Here is a 22632-nt window from a genome sequence, read left to right as displayed (position 1 = left end):
GCATTAACATCAAGTCTGATGTAGGTATAAAAATAGTTACAAAACACCACAATCCTCTTGTTTTCATTACAGCAACCTTGCCTCCCTGGGAGCAACAGGAGAGGCTAGGGTCTGGCCTGAGGCTGGGGCCGGGGCCTGGGGCAGGAAAGCCTCATCAGGTTTCTATTTTGCTCTTCTAATTACTCATCTTTGAACAAAGACCAGTGAAGGCACTTGCTTGTCACCTCTTTATTTTAAACCAGCCTTCGGATAGGCTGGCTTAGTTTGGAATTGACAGTATGCTCGGCTATTGGAGCAGCAAGAATTCTCTACATCTTGCCTTCTGTGTGCTCTCCAAGGATGCTGGGCCTGATCCCAAAGCTCAGATGCAAAGGAGCTGGGTGGTAGGCTGCCCTGAGCCTAATCCCTCTAGGAGTCCCACGCCACGGGCCTGTGTCACCCAGAAGGACTATGCTGTTCCCAAAGGCACATATTCTGGGAAGAGAACAGGAAGAATCCAGCTGGAAAGTTAATGTTTACTAAGCACCTACTCTGTGCCAGGCACCCTGCCAGATACTTTACCTATATTGCCTCTGACAGCCCTCACAACAAATCCCTAATTAGTTGAAAGCCTGTACATTTCACAGGTGAGGAAACTGAGATTCAGGGAAGTTAAGGGACTTCCCCCAAAGTTCCACCAAAGAGTGAGGGCTCAGACTGAGATAACCTGACTCCCAAGCTTGCTCTCTCCCCCACCCCCTCCATAAGAGCAGAGCATGTGGTATGAAAAGGTCTTCATGAAATATTCAGCTGCCTTTGTAGCTCCTGTTGCCTCCAGGCCAGATCTGAACGCTTACTCAGGGCATTTTTTTTGGCAGGGGAGCTACATGGAAACAATTTCCAATTCATACTTAACAAGACAGGGAAAAGGGCCTGTTCTTGGCCTGCTCCAGGTTTGGGGGAAATCTATGCTCACGCCAGGAACAGTAGGCACGGGGCGGGGGTTGAGGGAGGGTTAAATGGGAGGCCAGAATCAAACCTACTGCTTCCATGAGCCAAGGGTCTCAGAGAGTCTCTTTGGCCGACTTTGCAGGAGAGAAAAGGGTAGTGATCAGCAAGTGAGAGGAAGCCCCGGAGGACAGAGGGAGGAGGAGGCATATGATCGCAATATTTCTTGTCCTTTTGAAAAACATATTCTCACCCTTCAAGTCTGACCCCAAACACTTCTTTCTGTTGGAATCTTGTTTTGCCTCCCCCAGACAACCTGGGTATGAGAGTTCTTTCTCAGATGTGTCTCCTTGGTGCCAGGCTGTGCTGGAGGCCTGATTAGCGTTACTCCGTTTCCTCCTGAAAGCAGGTCCTGTTACTCCATACTAAAGATGAAGGAACTAAGACTAAGAGGTTACTGAATCTGCCAAAGGTCATACAAACTAGCGCAGTGGATCTCAACCAGGGACCACTCCCCCACTACAAAGAATCATCCAGTCAATGGTGCCAAAGCGGAGAACACGTGGGCCAGCGATGGCTCAGCCAGGATTTAAACAAGGTCGGCCTGACTCTCCAACTCACCACGTCTGATAATACTCTTAGGCTATCGTAAGAACCTTTAGGTCTGAGTGGATTCCCCTGCCCTTCTGTCCTGAATGACACCTACGGCAGGTTACAGCTGACTCAGCAAGCTTTAATGGACTGATTAGTCAGGATACTCCACAACCGTGCCAAGGATCCAGATGAGCAGCCTCACCAAAGGGAGCCAGCCGTTCTGTAACTGAATCTTTAAAGAGGACAGTGAGTCCAGCTTCCCACAGCCTGCAGGAAGCTTCTCCTCCACACTCTGACAGCCCCTGCTTGCACTCCTCCCATGATGGGGAGCTCACTCCCTTCACAGGCAGTGCAATACTTGGTAGGATGTTCTCCCTGATGCTGAACTGAAGCCAGCTCTCCACCCAGCTCTGGCCTACCTTGGTCTCTGGAGCCCTTGGGGAAAGATTGCTGGTTAGCTCCTAAGAAACCAGCCCCAGAGTCCTGGTCAGGTTTTCCTGACTGCTGGAATGGTGAAGTAGAAGAACACAGACGTGGAGCCAGAAAGATCCAGACTCAAATCCTGGCTCCACTGCTCACAGAGTTGGTAACGGAGCATCGCAAGTCAGCCTGGCAGAGCTGCAATGTTCAGCACACAGTAGGGGGGGTGCTCAGCACATAGTAGGGATCAAATGGCCTATCTTAGCTGGACCTGGTACCCCCTCTGCTGTGAGCCCTGTGACATCTGCTGGCCTTCCCCATGTCACATCCTCTCTCTGGCCTCTGCCTGCCTGCCTGCCTCTGGGGTCCACTTCTGAACAAGTAACTTGAATTTCACGATTATTAAGGGATGGGAAACTGAGATGAGTGACAACACCAAATCAAGAAATGACAACCATGAGAGTTACCATGGCAACACTTTAACTTGAAAAGTTCCAAGAATGTGCTGTAAATGATAGGCATTCCACCCACCCATCCCCGCCACCCACACACACACACACACACACACACACACACACCCCGGCCCAAAGGTGGGGGCCTTAGAAACTTGTTTGGTGCCTGAGACAATCACCCAAACTCTGGTGTAGAATGAATTTCCAGCCTATTTCCACCTTCAGGGGTAGGTTATGAAGGGAAATTCTCTTTCTAGGAACCTTAATTAATTTTAGCTACAAGGCACCAGTCATCAGTGCAGGCAGGTGTCGGGAGAGGCTGCACATCTTCTATTAAAAGTTTTAGCTGAAAATTCAGAGACATCTGAAGATGGTGTGTATCTTGCTCCTGCCACAGTGGAGAGTGGACGAGCTCCCCACCCCTCCACTTCCCGTGGACTAACTACAGAACAGCTCCTGCAGACGGACGTCTCCTTTACAGTCAGGTAGATCTGGGCAGGAACCCTGGCTCCCTGACTCACTGGTGGCGGGGCGGGGGTGACCCTGGGTAAGAGGTCAAACCTCTGTGAGCCCCCTTTCCTCCTCTGGAAAATGGGGCAAACAAGACCTCAGCTTGAGGATTGCGGGGACTCAAGAGGTCATGTAGGCCAAACGCAGCACAGAATTCAGCAAAGACTGAGACGCTCTTCTTGAGAGTGGCAGACGCTCTCTAGGCACTGGGGTTACCTCAGTGAACAAAACACAAAGATGGCTGCCTCGTGGAGACGCACCATAGTCCTGAGAGGCTAAACAGACAAATGGAAAACAGCCAGACATACAGGAAAACAGAAATCTGATCCCCCAAGCTCTGTGGGAACCAGCCCCCCATGGTCAGGACTTGGTCAGTAACCTGCCAGCTTTCCTAATTTTTCCTCCCCATCCACCTCGGGACCAATGAGAAAAGACAAATATGCTTCCCAAACCAAACACAGAAGACGGCCCGCCCCCAGCTTCCTCAGGCCAACAGCCTCCAATCAAAGCAGCCCTCAAGCCTTCCCCTTTTTTCACTGTCAACCTTCCCCACTTCCCTGCCTGCCTTTGAGTCTCACCGGAGGCTCATGATGGTGGCCGATTCCCTTGTTACAGGGAGCTCTGAATAAAGAGCCTCTGCTTGCTCTCAGCTGGGCGGTCTTTATTTATGTCCACAGCCCATATGCATAACAAAGAAGTAAATTATATAGCATGTTCTGCCCTTGAACTGGACCCCCAGTCCTGCCCTCAGATTATTCTTAACACAGCAGCCAGAGTGATCTTGTTAAAATCGTAACACATAGTATTTAACACCATGGAAAGAAGAAAATATACAGCAGGGTAGGAGGGGTCTGGAACACTAGGGGCAGGGAAGGGGGTTCACCAATGCAACAGGATTGTCAGGGTGGGCCTTGAGGAGAAGGTGATGGAGGAGCAAAGACTTGGAGGTGGGCAGCTGGCCATGCAGATGTCCAGGGGAAGAACACTCCAGGCAGAAGTCATTGCCTTGAGGCGCGAGTGGGCCTGAAGTGTTCCAGCAGAGCAGGAGGTGGGGTCAGAGATGCAGGGGAGACTTGGCATGGAGGACCTCTTTGTAGGTCGTGTAAGGACTATGACCTTTACTCCAGGGCCAACGGGGAGCCGTTACAGAGTTTTGAACAGAGGGGTGACCTGTTCTGATTCACGTCTTAATGGGATCACTCTAGCTGCTGTGTTGAGAATGAAGTGCAAGGGGGTGAGTACAGAAGCAGGAGCCCAGTGAGGGAAGCTATGCAGTCCTCCAGATACGAGAAGATGGGGCTCCGACCAGGGTGGCAAAAGTGCAGGTGGTGGGAATGGTCAGGCTCTGGATATATTTTGATTATGAGCCTAAAGTTTGGGAGACACTGTGTTAGTAGCTTTCTTCTCCCTTTCCCTCTTCCCTCAAAAATACAGACATCTTCACAGATCCAGGAAGCAAAATGCGGTCCCGGTCACCCTGACAGCCCAATGACCATCGCACTGAGCACGGATGCCATTCCACACACACTGGCCAGGAGCTGGGGCGCCAGCGGGGCACGTCTGCTCTGGGTGTCTCCAGTGATACCCTGGCACTGCTGGTGAGTGACAGCTCCCCACATAAAATGTGAGCAATGATAACTTCCTTGATCTAACTCTTAGCAAACAAGAGGGAACTTAAACTGGGCTCAATCCTTCCCCAGGACCATTTAGCATCACATATCAAAAGCCTTAAAAAAAAAAAGCTGCATAATCTTTGACCCAGCAATTTCAAGTAAAGAAATTGGGCTGAAGGAAATAAACAGACAAGCCCATTAAAATGTTGATCTCAGCATTATTGACAGTGGTAGAAAACTGAAAACAGCAACAGGAAATTGGTTAAACAAATAATGACATAACCTTATGACGGACTACTACGTCGCTATTTAAAGTCATTTTGGAGAGACAGTTTAATGGCATGGGGAAATATGATATATTAAGGTTGCAAAACAATATGTACAATCTGCTCCAAATGGCGGGGGAGGGGGTTTGGGGGAGGGGGGGAGTAGGATTATATGTAGACTCAATACTGGAGAGAAAACCAAAATGCTGGGAGGAGCTACCTCCACATGGCAGGATTATGGGTCATTTTCATTTGTTCTCTGGGTTATCTTAGGTTTTTTAAATTTTCTGTTGTTTACAGGTACTACTGGTGTAATCAGAAAAAAATCACATTAAATAAAAACATGATAAATGTTATAAAATTTTCAAAGTAATATTTATCCTAGCAATAAAAATAACTACCTATTCCACAATGTGTCATGAGGTTTCATTAGTTTGAGGACATGAAAGGAGCCTGAAGAGGACCATGTAGTACGTGGAACTGGAATCTTTCTGTGACACTATGAAAATGACCACCGTTTACTATGTCTAGTGTCCCCCTGCAGCTGCCACGACTGAGGCCACCACAATACCGACAAAGAGATGCACAAATCTGATGGACTCCACTCACTCTGATACTCCACGCATGGTCGTCCTGAACTTGGGGAGAGGAGAAGGAGGAGGGAGCAGGAGCAGGAAGGAAGATCAAGGTTTTAGAACCTGTGGGCCTTGAACAAACAGCATCAGCATCTCCTGGGAGCTTATTAGAAATGCAGAGTCTCAGGCCCACGCTCCCGCTGACTGAATCAGAAGCCATGCTTGGAAGAGTCCCCAGGCAGTGCCCATGCATGTTAAGTTTCAAAGGCCCTCTCCAGAACACAGCATGTTTTCCCAGCTTGGGGTACGGGGGTGGGGTGTGGTTTGAGATGATCTCAAGTAGGAGGATTTCTCAAGCAAATATTAATTACCTAAAAGATGTAAAAATCACCCAAACCATCCAGAAGCGCAGAGTCTCCAAGCCTTTGGGCCATATCAGGATGCTGGCACCAACCCTGAAAAGCTACTTCCATCTCATTAGCCTTTTATAGGAAGTGGACACAGGTCAGGCATTCCCTTTTCTACCCAGGGAATCCTGAGGTCCCGCTGGCTGGGTGGAGAGCTGTGCAGGAATAGTTAATAGCGACTCTGCCCAGAAACGAACATAAAAGGAGCAAAACCAGGTCAAAGCAGTATCACAACATCTCCAGGCGAGGGCTAGGCCTTTTCTAGCACTCAGAACTTAACTGTGTTGGAACAAGAGGATAGGCTGGGAGACAAGGCTACTTTTCTAACCCTTGCAGATGCCCCAGTTTGCCAGAAGGCCCGGGGAAGGGGTGGGAAAGAAGCCTTGATTGCTATATCCGTAGTCCCACGGCTCAAATAAATTAGGTCACCTGCCTCATACATAAATTCCTCAACACAGGATCACTTTACACTTCTTTGAAGAAGGGAGGAAACAAACATGTCACGAGGCTCTACACTCTGCACCATTTCTCAGTCTCGGCTACACCTTGGCATCACCTGGGGAGCTTTGCAGAGCTCTGATGCCTGGGTCCCAGCCAGAGCCGTTATAGGGCACTCGGAGGTGGGGCTGGGGTGCTGGTCACTGATAAGAGTCCCCAGGTGATGCTAAGGTACAGCCAAGGCTGGGATCCACTGTGCAGGGTGCTGTGCTGGAACTCAAAATCTAGCACCTGACGGCAGCTCAGAGAAGCAGGTAGAGAATGATTCTGACCAAGCTGGTGCAGCGTGGCAAAGGGACAGAGCTGGAATCAGAACCAGGATGGTTTTTCCATTTCTACAGGCACCTCCATTTTCAGAAGGCAGGGATGCCAGAGGTCCTCTCGGAGTCTGACCTGCAAAAACCTGAATAGGGTTCCTTGAACCCTCCCAAGCACCCAGACTGCCCCCCACACACATGCACACCTATGTCCACTGCTGAACTATGATGACAGTTCAGTCAAGGCTCTGGAAGGAAGAATCAGAGGACCAGGAGGTGAGTGGGCGAGGAGATAACAGGAAAGAAAAATAGCAATGCCAAGAGCTACCATTCACACAGAAGACGCTGCCTGTGAGGCACTATACAGGCTTCACCAATCCCACACCAACCCTTTGAGGTAGAGACTTCTAGTTTCCATTTTATAAATGAAAAAAAGAATGTTGAAAGCTCTGAGAAGTAACTTACTTGAATTCATACAGCTACCAGGAGACGAACAGCGAACTCAACCCAAAATCCATTGGCACTGACTACTGTCTTACATGGCTTTAAAAAGTACTTAACTGAAGTACCGGGGAGAACCACCCATAGTGGAGGAAAAAGAACTCATGACTCTGGTGACCCTCAAGAAGTTACTTGGAAGGCTCTGGAAATAACGATGCTCATTCAACAATGAGAAGGACTCACAAAACTGCCACATTCTTTCATGATAATCCTCTCAACATCCTTACCCAATAATCATTATTATTCCCAATTTATGTATAAGTAAACTAAGGCGTGTAGACATTAAGTAACTTGCCGAGGTCCCACAGAAATAAAGTATCAGGATTGGCAGCGGGGCCATCCACAAATCTGGGGTCTCTTTCAAGCTACCAAGAGGGGAAGTGTGGGAGGAGACCTTTCAAGAGGGCAAAAAGTGAGCTGGGGGCTTCCCTGGTGGCGCAGTGGTTGAGAATCCGCCTGCCAATGCAGGGGACATGGGTTCGAGCCCTGGTCTGGGAAGATCCCACATGCCGCGGAGCAACTAGGCCCGTGAGTCACAATTACTGAGCCTGCGCGTCTGGAGCCTGTGCTCCGCAACAAGAGAGGCCGCGATAACAAGAGGCCCGCGCACCGCGATGAAGAGTGGCCCCCGCTCGCCGCAACTAGAGAAAGCCCTCGCACAGAAAGGAAGACCCAACACAGTCAAAAATAAATAAATAAATAAAAATTAAAAAAAAAAAAAAAAGTGAGCTGGACCACAGCGTCCTGGATACTTCCTGGAAAGTGCTTCTAGGCCGAGCATCCCTGCCTCTGTCACTCTATCAGGACTGCTTTTTAGTTAGGCATCTTTTTGCTATAATCATTCAACCTGCATAAAAGGAATGTCCACTTTATTTATTCCTTGAGAAGGACGAGTGCACGGCTGGGAAATGTTGAGGGGTTTACACCGGATTAGGATGAAGTGCATCCCAGGGAAACCAATAAACAAAGGAAAACGGCCCAGGCAGCAACAGAGCTTGCCAGCCTGGACCAGAGAAGGCACATGACTCAGCAACAGCCAGGCATCGGCTGAGTCCCAGCTCTGCAAACCCAAACCCACGTGACAGGGACAAGTCTTGGCAACCACCAGATGCCACACTCCTTATCAGGAAAGTAGGCATCCTGCCAACCTCCAGAGAGCAAGCATCCTGGGGGACAAAGTGGCTAACGTTCTCAATGGCACCGCACACCCGGCCCCAAAGTCACCTGCGTCATTACTTACCTGTGTGTGCCAGGTGTTCTCCGGAATGAACACTTAATCCTCACAGCCGTGTGATATGAGATGGGCTCTGCTGCTTTCCCGATTGTACAGATGAGGACTCTGAAGCCCAGAAGGGTTGCCCAAGGTCACACAGCCAGGAGGTGAGGGTCAGGGTCTGACCCAGTTCTTTCGGGCTCCAAAGCTGATGTTCTCCCCAATACTCCAGACTGCTTAGTCGTAATCACCTCAGAGGGCTCACCGTAGAAACTGACTTCAGGGCCTGTAAGGAGCAATTCAGGTTGGATGCTAGGAAGCACGTCCAGGCCTTGACGGTAGACAAACACTAGACAGGATAAGCCAGAAATTCCAAACTGCTAGAAAGGGCAGATTAGGAACAGCTGGGAGTCCCTGACCGCACAGCACAGGGGAGAGCACAGGGCCCCAGGGGGGCACGCAGTTGCCAAACTTTATAGGTTAGTTCACTTAAAAAAGTAAAACAAAATAAAAATAAAACACAAAATTTAGAGGAAAAAGCTAAAATGATTCTCTCAAAATCATCAAAAATTCTATTAATTCACAGGTTACAACCTTTAATACTTTGTCTATTTCTTTTTAGCCCTGTTTCAACAAATGCCTGCTTTGAAAAATATATTTGGGATTTAATAGTAGAGCGTTCAGTATTTTTCTAAACATAAATTTTATTGTGGCATTTTCCCATGCCACAAAAAACATGTCAGAAACAACATTTAATCTTTGTATAATATCCCACTGCTTGGCTCTGCCATATTTTACTTGTCCAATCCAATTGTTTTTCTTCTTTTTTCATCATTATAAATAACACTACAATGAACATTTTTATTCTTACATCTTTTCTGTCCATCTCTGATTATTTTCTTTGGCGAGATTCCTAGAATTGGAATACTGGAATAATGGGAATAAGTGTTTCTAGGACTACTGACAGTTATTGCCAAATTGCTTTCCTAAAAGGGTATGTTAATTTGCTTTCCACCAGCAGCAAAGGAGAATACCTGTCTCCCAGCCCCTTCTGCAGAATCTAACATTGTCTTTCAAATAATCTTGGCTAATAAGTGAAAAATAGTAGCATGAATCTGCAAAGAGGCACAGAGAGTTTAAATAACCTACGTCTAGTCATAGAACCAGTACGTGGATGAACAGGGATTTGAACTGAAGTCTGAGCTCCAACGGGTTGGGTCCCTACCCACCACCCAGAAGGACCCAGCCACAGCTTGCGTTATATAATGGCTGTCAAATATCAGGTATCCTTTTAGGGTATTTTACATGAGAGTTCCAGAAGGGCAAGGACCTTTGCCTTAGCCTTTGATTATCCCAAGCTTCTAGACCAACAATGTCCAAAAGAACTTTCTGCGATGATGGAAATGATCTGTATCTGGGCTGTCTGATATGGCAGCCACTATCCTCTCTTGAGCACTTGAAATCTGGCTAGTGCAACTGAGGAAATGTATTATTAATGTGATTTAATTTTAATTAAATTTAACTTAAATTGTGACTAGTGACCACCACCTTGCACAGCACAGATCTGGAGTTACCTAGTGTACCACCGAGTATTTATTAAGTGACAAACTCATGGAGTCCCCTAATTTCACCTACCTCTATCATCCTTCCTGAATGAAAGGCAAGAGTTTGCTTCTTCTACCCTTATCGCTGTGTGTCCATTTGTTCTCTCAGATGCAGGGTTAATGCTATTTATCTGCCATGTGGGGGTGATGTGAAGATCAGCTAATTAATGTTTGCAAAGAGCTGCACTGCTGACTGGTTCTCAGAATAACTGCACATTAATAAAACGTTTCAACGACCAATACTCATCCAGAGGCCAAAGCAGGGCTGGGTTTATTTAGTAAAAGGCTGGTTTCTCTGACTCATCCTGAACCAGATCCTTCCACTGTGGCTCTCATCAATGCAAAGTGCTTTTATTTGAAAGATTCCACCAATCGGAAGATACTGAAATTTACCTTCACAATGGTTTTGATGTCACAGTTTGATGAATAAATTAATAATACAAACAAGATTGGGGAGGGCGGATATTTAACCAACTTGAACAAATTGCTTTTAAGCTCTTAAGCACTTTAATTGCTTGCTTGATAATGATGCGAATTTTTAAATGTCTTGATCCACTCTTACATAGGCCCAGTAAAAGCACCTCTAAAGGGAAACACTTTGCTAAGCACTCAGTTTTAATTATGTGGCATTCTAGAAAGTTACAAAGTTGCCATGCTAAGAAAAATAAGGTTTGCGGGCCAAGAAGCGTATGATCAAATGCTGGGCCTTGGTGTGTGCCCCTGGGCGGATGGCTTGACTTTCTCAGCTTGTTTCCCCATTCAGAACACGGCCATAACAACAGCAGCTACCTGACACACAGAAGGCACTCCGTTTGTTTTGCTGCTGCCCCATTCTTCCACTTCCTGGACAACCACAGGATGAGAGGATTGACCATGTCCCTCCCCACCCTGCCTGGGGAAATGAAGATGCCAATTCTCAAAGCCCCAAAGGCAAGAACGGACACATCCTTTTACAACACCAAACTATAAATATAAGACCGTTCCCCCTGACATCTGGAGGTCACTATTATTACTTTCTGTAATAATGTCAGAGTAGGAAGCAGCTTGAAACCTTGCTACTCCAAGCTGGACTACGGACCAGCAGCAAAGCATCCCCTGGGAGCTTGTCAGAAATGCAGATTCTTGGGCCCCAAGAATCTTCAGACCTACTCTGGACCTACTGAATTAGAACCTGCATTGTAACAAGATTCTTGGGTAAGGTGTGTTCATATTAAAGTTTGAGAAGCACTACCTTATAAAACATCAAATCTACTCTCCTCTCCCAACCTAATTTTCTAGAGAGGGAAACTGATTCCGGGAATGGGCAAGTGTTTCACCGGAGCCCTAAGTATTAGCTCCAACTCTTTGGTTTGACTTTCAAAGAGTTCAAAGACCAGACTTTTAGAAATCAACAATCATTCCACAGCGAGAAAATGGGGTCTTTATGAGACAAACATCCTTAAAACCTAGGGTTCTTGACAATTATAATGATTAATCAATTGCATCTGATACCCTTTCCCCACCATGGGCCCAGGCCACAGGGCTACCATCCATCAGCAAAGCAAATGCAGGACTCAGGGGACAGGGACGAGGGGACACGGAACACCTGCTCTTGAGATCCTGCTACATTGATGTCTTGCTTCCTTTTTGTTTTCCAAATGAAAGAAAAGCCCCGATTTGATGTTTGGAATGTGACAAAGGACAAAAATATTCTCTCACCTTCCCTAGTGAAACTGGAGTGGAATCAGTATCAAGGCAGCATCTAAACACTTGTCAGAATTCAGAGTCTGTGACCAGCAAAGTGGGTTTCCTTTATGGTGACCACACCATCAAACAATGCTGAGGTGACCTCTCCATCCTATCTAAAGGAACTCCTGATGTCTCCTGCTGAGCCTGGGGACACCTTGGTAATGGAAGGACAGGACTTCCCCCACTGGCTGCACAGAATCCTTTGTCAGATGACGAGTCATCTAACCACAGGGAACAAATCTTTTCTGGGTCACAGAAATCTGACACGTGAAAGAGGAAGGCTGACAAACGCACCCTCAGATTGAACTGGCCCAGGCAAGGATGGGACAAGAGTAGCGCCCAATTACTACCACTTTGGAAACAGCATGTAGGCAGTTTTTTTTTTATTGTGCCCAGGGATCATGAAGTGAGACATTTAGGCTGATTTTCCCAATAAATGCTGTGCAGGGTAGGGTGGGGTTAGGAGGGCGGATAAGCTTACTGTGGGGTGGTTTCCTTACTAAGCCTCTGAACCAAAAAAAAAAAAAAAAGGCGGGGGGGAGGGGGGCAGGTGGTGGGAATCCAAATGCAAAGACACACTCACTTCTCTGAGGAACTGTTTGTCATTCACCAGGGAGCCAGCCCCACCTACAATACAGAGACACATATTTACATATTTCAACTCCATTACTGGCTGAAGGGCTACAGAGAGTGAAGACTCATTCGAAGAAAAATGTTCTTGGAAAAAAGATTTGCCTATCAGTTTAGCAGAACAGCTCAAAGTTATGCAAATCCCCTGCTTGAGGTTTGTTTATCACCCCTACCTTCCTCTACTACCTAAGCTCCCAAGAGGGATTGCAAAGTAAGCTGCCATAGTCTGGTTAAAAAAATGAAGTAGAAATCACAGTGGACCCTACTGCTTCTCATGTGTGACAGAAGTCTCACCATGGCATATGCCTCTGACCCTACAATCCCACTTTCTAGGGATTTATCTTAAGGAAATACTAAAATTACACAGTGTGTACAAGAATAATTACTGCAGCTTTGTGATAATAACAAAAAAAACTAAAAATAAACGAAAAGTCAAAATTTGGGTACTGTTCAACTAAATTATGCCATATTAAAACATTGGGGTTCTATGTAGCCATTAAAAATGTTCCCATAGGGCTTCCCTGGTGGCGCAGTGGTTAAGAATCCGCTTGCCAATGCAGGGGACATAGGTTCAAGCCCTGGTCCGGGAAGATCCCACATGCTGCGGAGCAACTAAGCCCGCGAGTCACGACTACTGAGCCCACGTGCCACAACTACCGAGCCTGTGCGCCGAGAGCCCATGCTCTGCAACAAGAGGAAGCCACCGCCATGAAAAGCCCGCAACCGCAATGAAGAGTAGTCCCCGCTCGCTGCAACTAGAGAAAGCCTGCGTGCAGCAACGAAGACCCAATGCAGCCAAAAATAAATAAAAATAAATTTTTTTAAAAAATGTTGTCATGGGGGGAAAGATATAACATGGAAAGATTTATCATTAAAGGAAATTAAGCATTCAAAATATTGTAACTATGATCTCACTTTTTTCTACAGTCATAAAGAGAAGTCACAAGGTACAACCCAAAATGTGGTGAAACATTTTCTTTTTGCTTTTCTCTATATTGTCTTACTTTGCTACAGTGAACATATATTGTTTTGGCAATTAGAATAAAGACAATAAAAGTTAGGAAAAAAACTGTGACAAAGTAAAAATATATAACCTACAGAGGACTAAGCCTCTACATTTACAGTTTCATTAGAAGCCTTCCTTATGGAAAACTATAAATTCAGGGATCCACGCATGCTTGGTTCCCTGGGAACTGGGGCATGTTACTTTCAAAGTGGCCCCCATAGCAGTCTGTCAGCCCAAAGTAAAGATGGAGCGATTTAGCTTTCAGTTACAATAAGCCAGGCTGATAGACCATGTAAGAAGGCAGGTAAAAAAAAAAATTGGCCCTGAAATTGACGTTGATTTACCCTGCTAGGCTCTTGGAATCAAACCTGCAAGGAGGTGATTGAAATCCCATTGTTCTTATGTTTTATGTTTTACATTTCTGGATGTGGGAGAATGTATTGGGACAGGAACAGCAGGAGGGCTGGGGTCCAGGTAGAGCAGCTGTTCATTAGAACTATACCGGCAGCTAAGTACCCAGGGGAGGACTGTACTGTGTGCTTAGTAGGTTTCATTTTCCTTCAACCTCTGTGACATTTAAAGAGTGTGAGCAGGCATCTCAAACTGAGTCCCTTGCTTGTGTTGCCCAACAGCATCTTAGATTCTTAATCACCTTCTTTCCCATATTCGTAATTTTTGATCTGGAAATATCAGGTTACGCAACACGCCAACCTGCACAACCATGTAATTCTGTCAGAAAAAAAGGACTCAATGAGGGAGAAATTCTAACAAAACTGGAAATGACTTTTCTAAGAAAAGATAAGATATTTTGGTTTCAAGCATTTGAGCTGTTTTTAAATAGACTGTGGATGCAATATTGCTGGTTCTTCTGGGGCTGTTGAGTTCCCTGCCCATTCCCCACCCTCAAATGCACAATGTTCCAAAGGGATGAAGGAGGTGGGAGGGAATGACCATCTGTGAATGGCCTGCAGTGTGTCAGAGGTTTTATGGACCTTAATCCTTATAGTGTTGTAAACCAGACAATATCTTCCCATTTTACAAGCAAGAGAACTGAAGTTCCAAAGGTAATTTGCCTAAGGCCGCAGAGTCATGACTCCCATCCAGAAAATTAAGGGGTTAAAGTCACATCCTATCAATTTACTGCCACAAAACCAGAGAGGGGTGAGGAGATTCTACTACCTAGAGTCAGATCTATTGGAAGAGAGCCTTTGGAGATCCAAATCACCCACTCCTACAAAACCCAGCCTTCTACTGCAACACTCGTTTCTACAGAGTTCGCTACCTCATATTCCAGATCGTTCCATTCGCTTCTAGAACTGTCTTCTGACGATTCTTTTTAGGGCTGAGCCTTGATTCTGCCCCCTGGGCCCCCGCACTGAGCAAGGCTGATCCTGTTCCCCCCACAGTCCATCAGGATGATTCATTGGCCTACTGCCCCCATTCCACCCCCCTTCCGCCCCAAAAGAGAGGCCTTGATACGAGGATGCTGACAGACGAATCCAAGAGACCTCTCTCGAAAACTGAACCTCTCCATCCCTGACAACTTCCCCACCACAGAAGATGGCGAACTCACACACCAACCTGCACCCTGCCCCCACTCAAAGACACGTGGTAGGAACAAAACCTTCCCTGAATCAGTCCCCTAAAACTATATGAACGTCTCCATCCTAAGTCCTGAAGAACGTGGGGACGTCCAAATCTCCAAACATTCGCAAAGCAGGGCCGAGAGGAGACACACGTTCACCTCAGGAAATCAGCTCCGCTGGTCCAATTCCACCAGGTGAAAGGACTTCCCATCCTCACCGTCACCAGAGAAAACACATTGTTTCTCAACGCGCCCTTCCAACGCCTACAAAGAGAGGAATCTCTTTTTTGCCAGATGAGTGGCCTCGCCGCGCACCTCCCCTCCCAAGCGCGCGCGCAAACACAGGCGCGCGCGCGCTTCCACTGCCACCACCTGTGAAAACATCTCTTGTAACTTTGGCGAAGAGAGCTCCCGGCAAAGCTGAGCGGCAGGGCGCCGGGAGCGCGCCGGGGGTGGTGAGGGTGGAGGGCCGGGCGAGGAGAGGGGAGGGACGCGCCGCCGGCACTCCGCGCCGCGCCGCGGGCTGGAACTTGGCCTGGAACGCGGCGGTCTCGGCTCGGGTTTCCCGCCCCGGCCCCGCCCACCCAGCGGCCCAGCTCGCGCGGACTGCGGCTCTGCTCGCTAAGGAGCCTCCAGCCGGGGACCACGGGCAGACGCCGGGGGGAGCGCGACTGGGCCTCGACCCGCGCAGCCCACCGTGGACCCCCGGAGGCTGCCAGAGGGCGGCGGGGAGGAGGGTAGCGCGGGGCCGGCGCCGAGGCGAGGGGCGGGAGTGCGCCGCCCCTGAGCGCAGGGAAACAGGTTGCTGCGGAGCCCCATACCCTCCCCGCGGCCGCCCCGCCGCGACCCGATTCCCGCCCTGCCCCGGGAGCGAACCCAGCCCCTCCAGGGCGCCCTCCTCCTTCCCGGACCCCTGCAGGCAGCCGGGTTAAAGGCGCCTTCAGCAAGGTCAAGACGAGGCCGGCCGGCACCTGGGGATTTTTCCCAGCCGAGCACGAGCTTTGCAATCGCATTGTTAAGGATCCTGGCAGTGGCAGGAAATCCGAACGGCCCCACAGGTCTGCGGGAGGGAGGATTTATTTTACAGCGCGGAACACACTCAGACAGACCCGAGATTTCGGCGGGGGGCGGGGGGGAGGGGATGCGAGGTTTCCGGAAGATGGAATGTGGCAAAAACAAAAATTCCCCACCCGTGCACGCCCCCACCCCCCGCCTGCGGGAGGAGGGAGCTCAGGGGTACTGTGCCCCTGACTTCAGCGATCTGCAGGGCACTGCCAGGTCTGGGGTTGCTTATCCCGCTATGGGCGAAAAATAAGATTTAAAAACACTCTACTACTATGGTTTCTCTATCAAAGACCATCAACGTGCTGCAGGCGGCAAAGGGCAGCAGCGAGATGTGGAGAATAAACACAACAGAAGCAAATTGCTGTCCGCGTAGCAGAGAAGCGAGGGGGACGGAAGCCATACTCGGCACCCGTCCCCATCCCATCAAAGCCGGCCTAACCCAGGAAACCAGGAATAGGTACCTGATGGCGGACTCTGGCAGAGGCCAGCACTCTCCCTCCGAACCCCGCGCCAGAGTGGGCCTGCATTGCTGGGATGCTTGGCATCTCCGGGGGGGGGGGGGCGGGGCGGGGACCAGGCATCGCGGGCAGGTTTCTAAACATGAAGGGAACTGCGTGTGGCAGATGGGGAGGAGGCGCTCGGAGAAGCAGAGAAAAGGGCCTTTGGGGTTCCCCAGGACACAAAGCCAGTTTCCTAATACAGCATTCCCTGGAAGGCCTCCCAACACCCCCAAGGGGAGGCTTGGGCCCTGTAAACTCAATGGATCCTGAGTTCTGACCGGCTTTTTCTCTCTGATCAATCCCAGATCCTTTTCCCAGTCCCTGCCTCGGTCGCCGGTCCTTTGGGGACAGCAGCATCGGCACCCAACGCCCGTCGCAGGAGTGGGCGCCGTGAAGCGAGGCGGCTCTCTTGTCTGGTCCCGGGATAGGAGCGCACCGGTACTTACATTCCTCAAGCAGGCAAACTTTCGGGCTTGTCTTTCGCGAACAGGGGGCTCGCATCACGGTTCCCGGTAATCACTGAGGCAGTTTATGTAATTGCCCGCGATGCCATTTGGCACATCTCCCGGCGTGCGCGGCCGCACAGCTCAGCACATGGGCACCCTTTCAGCCCGGCGCTCGAATCCCGAGTGTGCCCCGCAGCCGCCTTCCAAAAGTAGCGCAGCGATCTCGTGGTCTAGTCAAATACCAAGACTGCAAGCAGGACCCGGCAAAACCCAGGCTGTCTCTCCGCGCCGCTTTCGCCGCATTGGTGGCTTACAGATAGCTGCATCTCTACAAACCTCGCCAGGGCTGGTGGTAGGAGGGGGTAAGGGACCGGGCGGGGGATTGCCGCGATTCTGAAGAGGGATCCGTAAGCCAACTGAGTAATAATACCCTCGTCCACATGGACCAGGGTGCACAAACCACTTTAACGTCTCGCCCTGAAAGGGGAGCCAGTTTCCAAAGTTAGAGACCACGCAGTTGAATTTCCAGTACTTTCCAACCTCGCCTAGGCGTAGGCAGGGCAGAGAAGGGAGGGCAGCGGCCAGCAAAGCCCACCCTACTGCCCAGCTAACGAGGACTCACCAGTTGAACCTCCCCTCGCCCGAGTAGTTGACTGTGATTCCCTGGTTGCGTGTACACACACACACACACATACACACACACACACTCTCCTCGAGACCACCTTCCCGTCTGCTCCTCCAATATAAAGACTGCATTTTTAAATCACGAGGAAAATGACTGAGGAGCTCGGTGATCACATTTCATTACAGAGCACATTTCCCCGAAGCTGGGGTACGAGCAGTCTCTGTCTCTTTCTCTCTCTCTCTCACACACACACACACACAAACACACACACACACACACGGGAGCGTTCCGAGTGTCCACCCGGCGGCTGCAACCTCAACTCGCTCCGAGGGGAAGGTGGACACCGCGGCAGGCTGGGAGACAGGAGCGCCGCGCCGGCTGCAGAGGGCGCGAGGCTGGGGTCGCGTCTCCCGGTTCTTCCCTCCAACCGCAGCGCGTGCGGGGCCGCCGCAGCCGGCGCTCGCCCCGCAAGGCAGGCTGCAGCCCCGGAGCCCGGCGCCGCCTCGCGGGCTCCTCCAGCGCCCGCCGGGGCCCTGGGGCGGGCGGGTCTGCAGAGCGGCTGCGGGCGCTGGGGCCAGGGTGGGGAAGGGGATCCGGGCGAGGCCGACGAACCTCGGCCCGCGCCCACCTCCCTGCTCTCCCCTAGCCCTGGCTCCCAGGCTCCAGTCCGCGGCAAGCTCCGGGGGCTGCGCGGCAGAGGCTCGGGGCTCCAGACCGACTCGCCTCACCGGCAACCCGCGCCCCTGCCGTCCTCCCTGCCTCCCCCGGTGCGGGCCGGGGGAGCGGGCGAGCCTCTCCCGGAGCCCTGGACATCCTCGCGAGCTGCTCCGACCCTGCCCCAGCTAGCGAGCGCAGAGAGTATTGAGAGCGGGCGAGGCGCCGCCGCGGTCCCCAAAGGCGCTTTTCCGTAGAACGGATCGCGCCGCCTTACCGTGGCTGCAGGCTGCCACCGCCGGGGAAGCGGGGAGGAGGGCGGCAGAGAGGCAAGGCGCAGCGCCGGTGGCTCCTCTCGCTCTCGGCGGCGAGGCTCCTCGGCTCCGCGTGCCCGAGCAGGGCGCCCAGGAAGGAGCAGGTCCCGGCTCTGCGCTCAGCTCCAGCGAGACCAACAATAGCTCCCGCAGGGAGCGGAGCCCCAGCAAGTCTCCAGCCGCGCGCGCACTCCTGGCTCCCGCTCCCGGCCGCTCCCGGCCGGCGTCCCTGCCAGCACTGCTGCCCCACATGAAACAGCTGCAATCCCGAGGCTTCTGGGGGGTTGGGGCGGGTGTGTGCGCGCGCGTGTGTGAGTGTGTGTGTGTTTAATAGCTTCCCTCCTCTTCTTCCCCTCCCTGCCTGCTCGCCTGCCTGCCTCCGTCCCCAACCCTCGCTCTCTACACACAGACGGAGAGGGCGAGCGAGAGACACACCACACACACTCACACACGCACACGCACACGCAGGTTACATGAATGGGAGGCTGGAGCCAATCCTAGGAGGCTGGGCGAGCCGCGGCTCACAGACGAAGGGAGCAGGACCGCACCACGGCACCGGGGGGCGCCACGCAGGTGATGCGCGTCCTCCCGGGGCCACTCACCCGCCTCTCGGCCAGCCCAGTCTCTCTGTCCTCTCTGACGCCTTCCCCTCTCCCCTTCCCTCTTTTCTCTCCGCTTCTTTCTCCGTCTTCTCTCCTTCCTATTTCCTTTTCGTTCTCGAATTCTCCGAGTTCTCTCAGTTCACTTTCTCGGTCTCCTCTTTTCTTACACCGTCCTCGCTTGCTCTCTCGCCCCCTTTCTCAAACTTTCTCCTCCCTTGTCCCAACTTTTCTCGACTTCCTCTCCTCTTGCCCTTTGTTCTCTTTCCTCCCGCTTTGCCTTCTCCCCCGTCTCTCTGCAGTGTTTTCTGGTCTCCTTTCCTTCCCCCCATCGCCTGTCCCTGGGTCTCTCTGGGGCGCGTGGCCCCGCTCCCAGCCGACTCCCTGTTGTTATTTCACGCCCGCAACACTTTTGCAGGGACGTCTCTCTCGCCCTTGCTGCTTCAGCACAGCCAGAGGTAATAAAAAGCTGAGAACTAGAGTTCCTTCCTCAGGCACGCAAGACGCCCAAAGAAAGGCCCTCCTTCTTCGGACAACTTCCCCAGAACCATGGTAACAGCTACTGAGTCGCGATAACAATCATTTAAAAAATAACTGCAGTGAATGTGGTCCAAGAGGTTTCTGTCCTTCGCCTGTCTGGATCGTGATCGCCAGCACAATCCAAGAGAAGGGCATTTTTATATGATGGGAGAGGCAGCTTGGTGCAGTGGCAACTTGCTGGGGCTTAGGGAAGAAATTCCCACCCCAGCCCTGCTGCATGCTAGCTGTATGACCTCGTGCAGGCCATTACTCTTTATCCAGCCTCAGTCTTCTCATCTGTAAAACGGATAGTTATGGTGAGGATTAAAAGAGAGAACAAAGGAAAGAAAGCTCTGGACATACAGGAGATACTCCATTAATGTTAGTTTCCTTCCCTCCCATCCCTTTTTAAAACTCCCTTCATGATCTTCTGCTACATTATATCTCCATGATCTCCAGCGCTTAATGAAGGAGGAAGTGTGACAATGCTAATGTCATAAAAATGTGAAACAAGGTCGAGGATATTTTAAAATCTGGATTGTGTGGTCAGGATACTGTCTAGCCAGTTGCCATCCACTGATTACAGAGGCATCAGAGATTACAGTATAAACTTGGGGAGCTGGAACCCCCTTTCAACATCTAACTGAGGCTTCCCAGAAAGTCAGGGATGAGGGGAGGAGTGGGTGAGAGATTTCCACACACTCTGTTCAATCTATTTTTTAAATGTTCATGACCACTGAACACTGACCAGTGACAAAGCCTCTGAGACTAACTGAAATGTCGAGTCTCTGCCTTTGGATAACATTTATCAACTTTGTGTCCTCACCGCAGACATCAAATGCTGGGGATAAGCTGGGGTTGGCAGTCAGATTCAGTCCTCTGACAAAAATCTGTTGACCACTTACTCTGTGGCTGGCACTCTGACTGGCTCTGGGCATCCAGTACTGAGGCAAATGGGCCCTGCCTTTGTGAGTGTACAGTGCAGTAGACATGTGTGACAAAGGTGTAATAGGAAAACGAGTCACATATACCTTGAGAAATGCCACTTGTTTGGTGGACAAAAATCTTTCAAAATATGAGGTCCATGGAGCAGTAGGGGGTAGAATAAAGGGATCCTTGAGAGTGAAAATTTTGGAATTCACTCTTCATTCTGTGCACCTCATTTGACCAATGAGAAAGCAGAGGCCCAAATGATAAAAGTAGTGGATGAAAGTATCATGAGAAACAAGATATTTTGCATAGTCTCAAAGTATCTTTGATTAACTTCAAAGGGGAAAACATTAACTTTACAGTTGAAAAACCTGGCCAACTCCACCTCAATCAAGTAATTACTAAGTCAGCATCATTAGGAATATGGCAGATAGACATCATATGCCTCCTGATGTGATGCACTGAGAGGGACATCACATCTCTTCTGTGGTATTCCTGCCAAAAATGAATAACCTGAGTCGAATCGTGAAGATACATCAGACAAACGCAAACTGAGGACCATTCAGGGAAATAACTGTCATGTACTCTTCAAAAATACCAAAGTCTTAAAAGACAAAGACTCTAGACAGTTCCAGATTAAAGGACCAGTTTAGTTGTCATGACGATAAATGCAACATGTGGTCCTAGATTGGGACATTAATGGGACAGCTGGTAAAATTAAAATAAGGTCTGTAGATTAGATAACAGTTTGTATCAATGTTAATTTCCTGGTTTTGATAATTACTGTGGTTATGTAGGAGACTATCCTTTTTTTTAAGGAAATACCTGACTGAAGTATTTAGTGGTTAAAAAGATGAACAAAGCCCAATCCCCACCTTCAAGGAGAGGCACAGTGTGGTGGGTTTCTGCCTAAGAAATGGGCAGAGTGTGAGCACAGAAGGATGCCCAACCAAATCATTGTGGGTAAAGGAAGACTTCCTGTAGGAGGTGGCATTCAAGCTGAGTTTTGAAGGCAAGAAAGTTTGCTAGATCATGAAGGGAGGGGAGGTGATTTTTAAGTAAAGGTAATAGTACAAGGACCTGGACAAAAGCATGAGACACTCACTAAGGCCATGGAGTCGGCCTGTGAAGGGAGTGCCTGGGGTAGAGTCTAGAGCAGTAGGTAGGGTTGGTTCTTGAAGGGGCCTCAAGGAAGCTGAGGATCTCACGCATCCTGAAAGCTCAGGTGCTGGGTGTGTGGGGAGCAAGGAGTTAGTTATTAAAGGCTCTTAGTTAGAGGAGGCAAGTGATCTTAAGTGTATTTGGAAAAGGTGATCTTAACAGCACAGTGGAGAAATGAGTTAAAGGGAGTAGCTTGGGAAGACCAGAGATGCTCATTTAGGTCATTTAAGTAGACTAAGGCAATTGCAGTGAGGCTGGAGAGGGGAGGAGACATTTGAGAGAAATGGAGGATGTAAAACGAACAGATTTTGGTGCCTGGTTGGATGGGGTGAGCAAGGAGAAATCCAAAGTGACACCTAATTCTCAAGCTTGGGTACCTGGATGGAGGGTGGCTCTAGTCACTTCGGCGTCCAGAGAAATTCAGGAGGAAGTGGAGGTTTTAGAAAGAAAAGTAAGGTCAGTTGTTACCATGTTGTAATCTAACTCTACAGCTAGCTTGAGATTCTCCTGTACAGCTCCCCTGTTCCATAGAGCATTTTACACTGCTGTAAAATTCAACCTAACACTCTCCAAATGGCCAGTCCCATGTATTACCCAGAAAAAAAAAAAAAAAAACCACAGTAGATTAGATATCGTAGTAGCACATTATTTGTAATAAAGGGAAAAAATGGAAACAGCCTAAATGATCAACTAGGATAAGTAAATTGGGGACAGCCTTGTTGAAATATTATGCAGCCACTCTAAAGTTTTTCTCTTTTGCAGAGTTTTTTATGCCATGGGAAAATGCCAAGGTTAGCATGCACATGTTCTAAGAGGCAGACTTCAAAACTGTTAACTACATAAAAATCATCATGGAGAAAAATCTGAAAAAAAATCATGGCAAGTATTAACAATGGTTGCCTCTGGGTGATAGGGTTATGAGTAATATATTTTCTTCTTCATGCTTTTTTGAAACTTTCTAACTTTCCCACAATGAACATTCATTATTTTCATAACAAAAAATAAAAATCCATCATTAACAAAATGGAAAACG

At 49.5% G+C, this 22632-nt stretch overlaps 1 long non-coding RNA gene across 2 annotated transcripts in view; it reads right to left on the bottom strand.

The window, feature by feature from the left end:
• The window catches only part of LOC133100027 (uncharacterized), a 295412-nt gene extending 276982 nt beyond the window's left edge, over positions 1–18430 (bottom strand). Inside the window, exon 1 of one of the 2 annotated variants that reach the window (XR_009702379.1) lies at positions 18354–18430. This is a non-coding gene — a long non-coding RNA (uncharacterized LOC133100027). Of the gene's footprint in view, positions 1–8260; positions 8375–18353 lie in introns of those variants that run through there. The other variant, XR_009702380.1, reaches the window with a different exon arrangement.
• Positions 18431–22632: the final 4202 nt, after the last annotated feature.

The sequence above is a fragment of the Eubalaena glacialis genome, chromosome 10 (genome assembly GCF_028564815.1).
Source record: "Eubalaena glacialis isolate mEubGla1 chromosome 10, mEubGla1.1.hap2.+ XY, whole genome shotgun sequence".
NCBI classification, from domain to species: domain Eukaryota; kingdom Metazoa; phylum Chordata; class Mammalia; order Artiodactyla; family Balaenidae; genus Eubalaena; species Eubalaena glacialis.
Note: the sequence above shows the minus strand (reverse complement) of the source record. Positions and strands in the feature narration are given on the sequence as shown.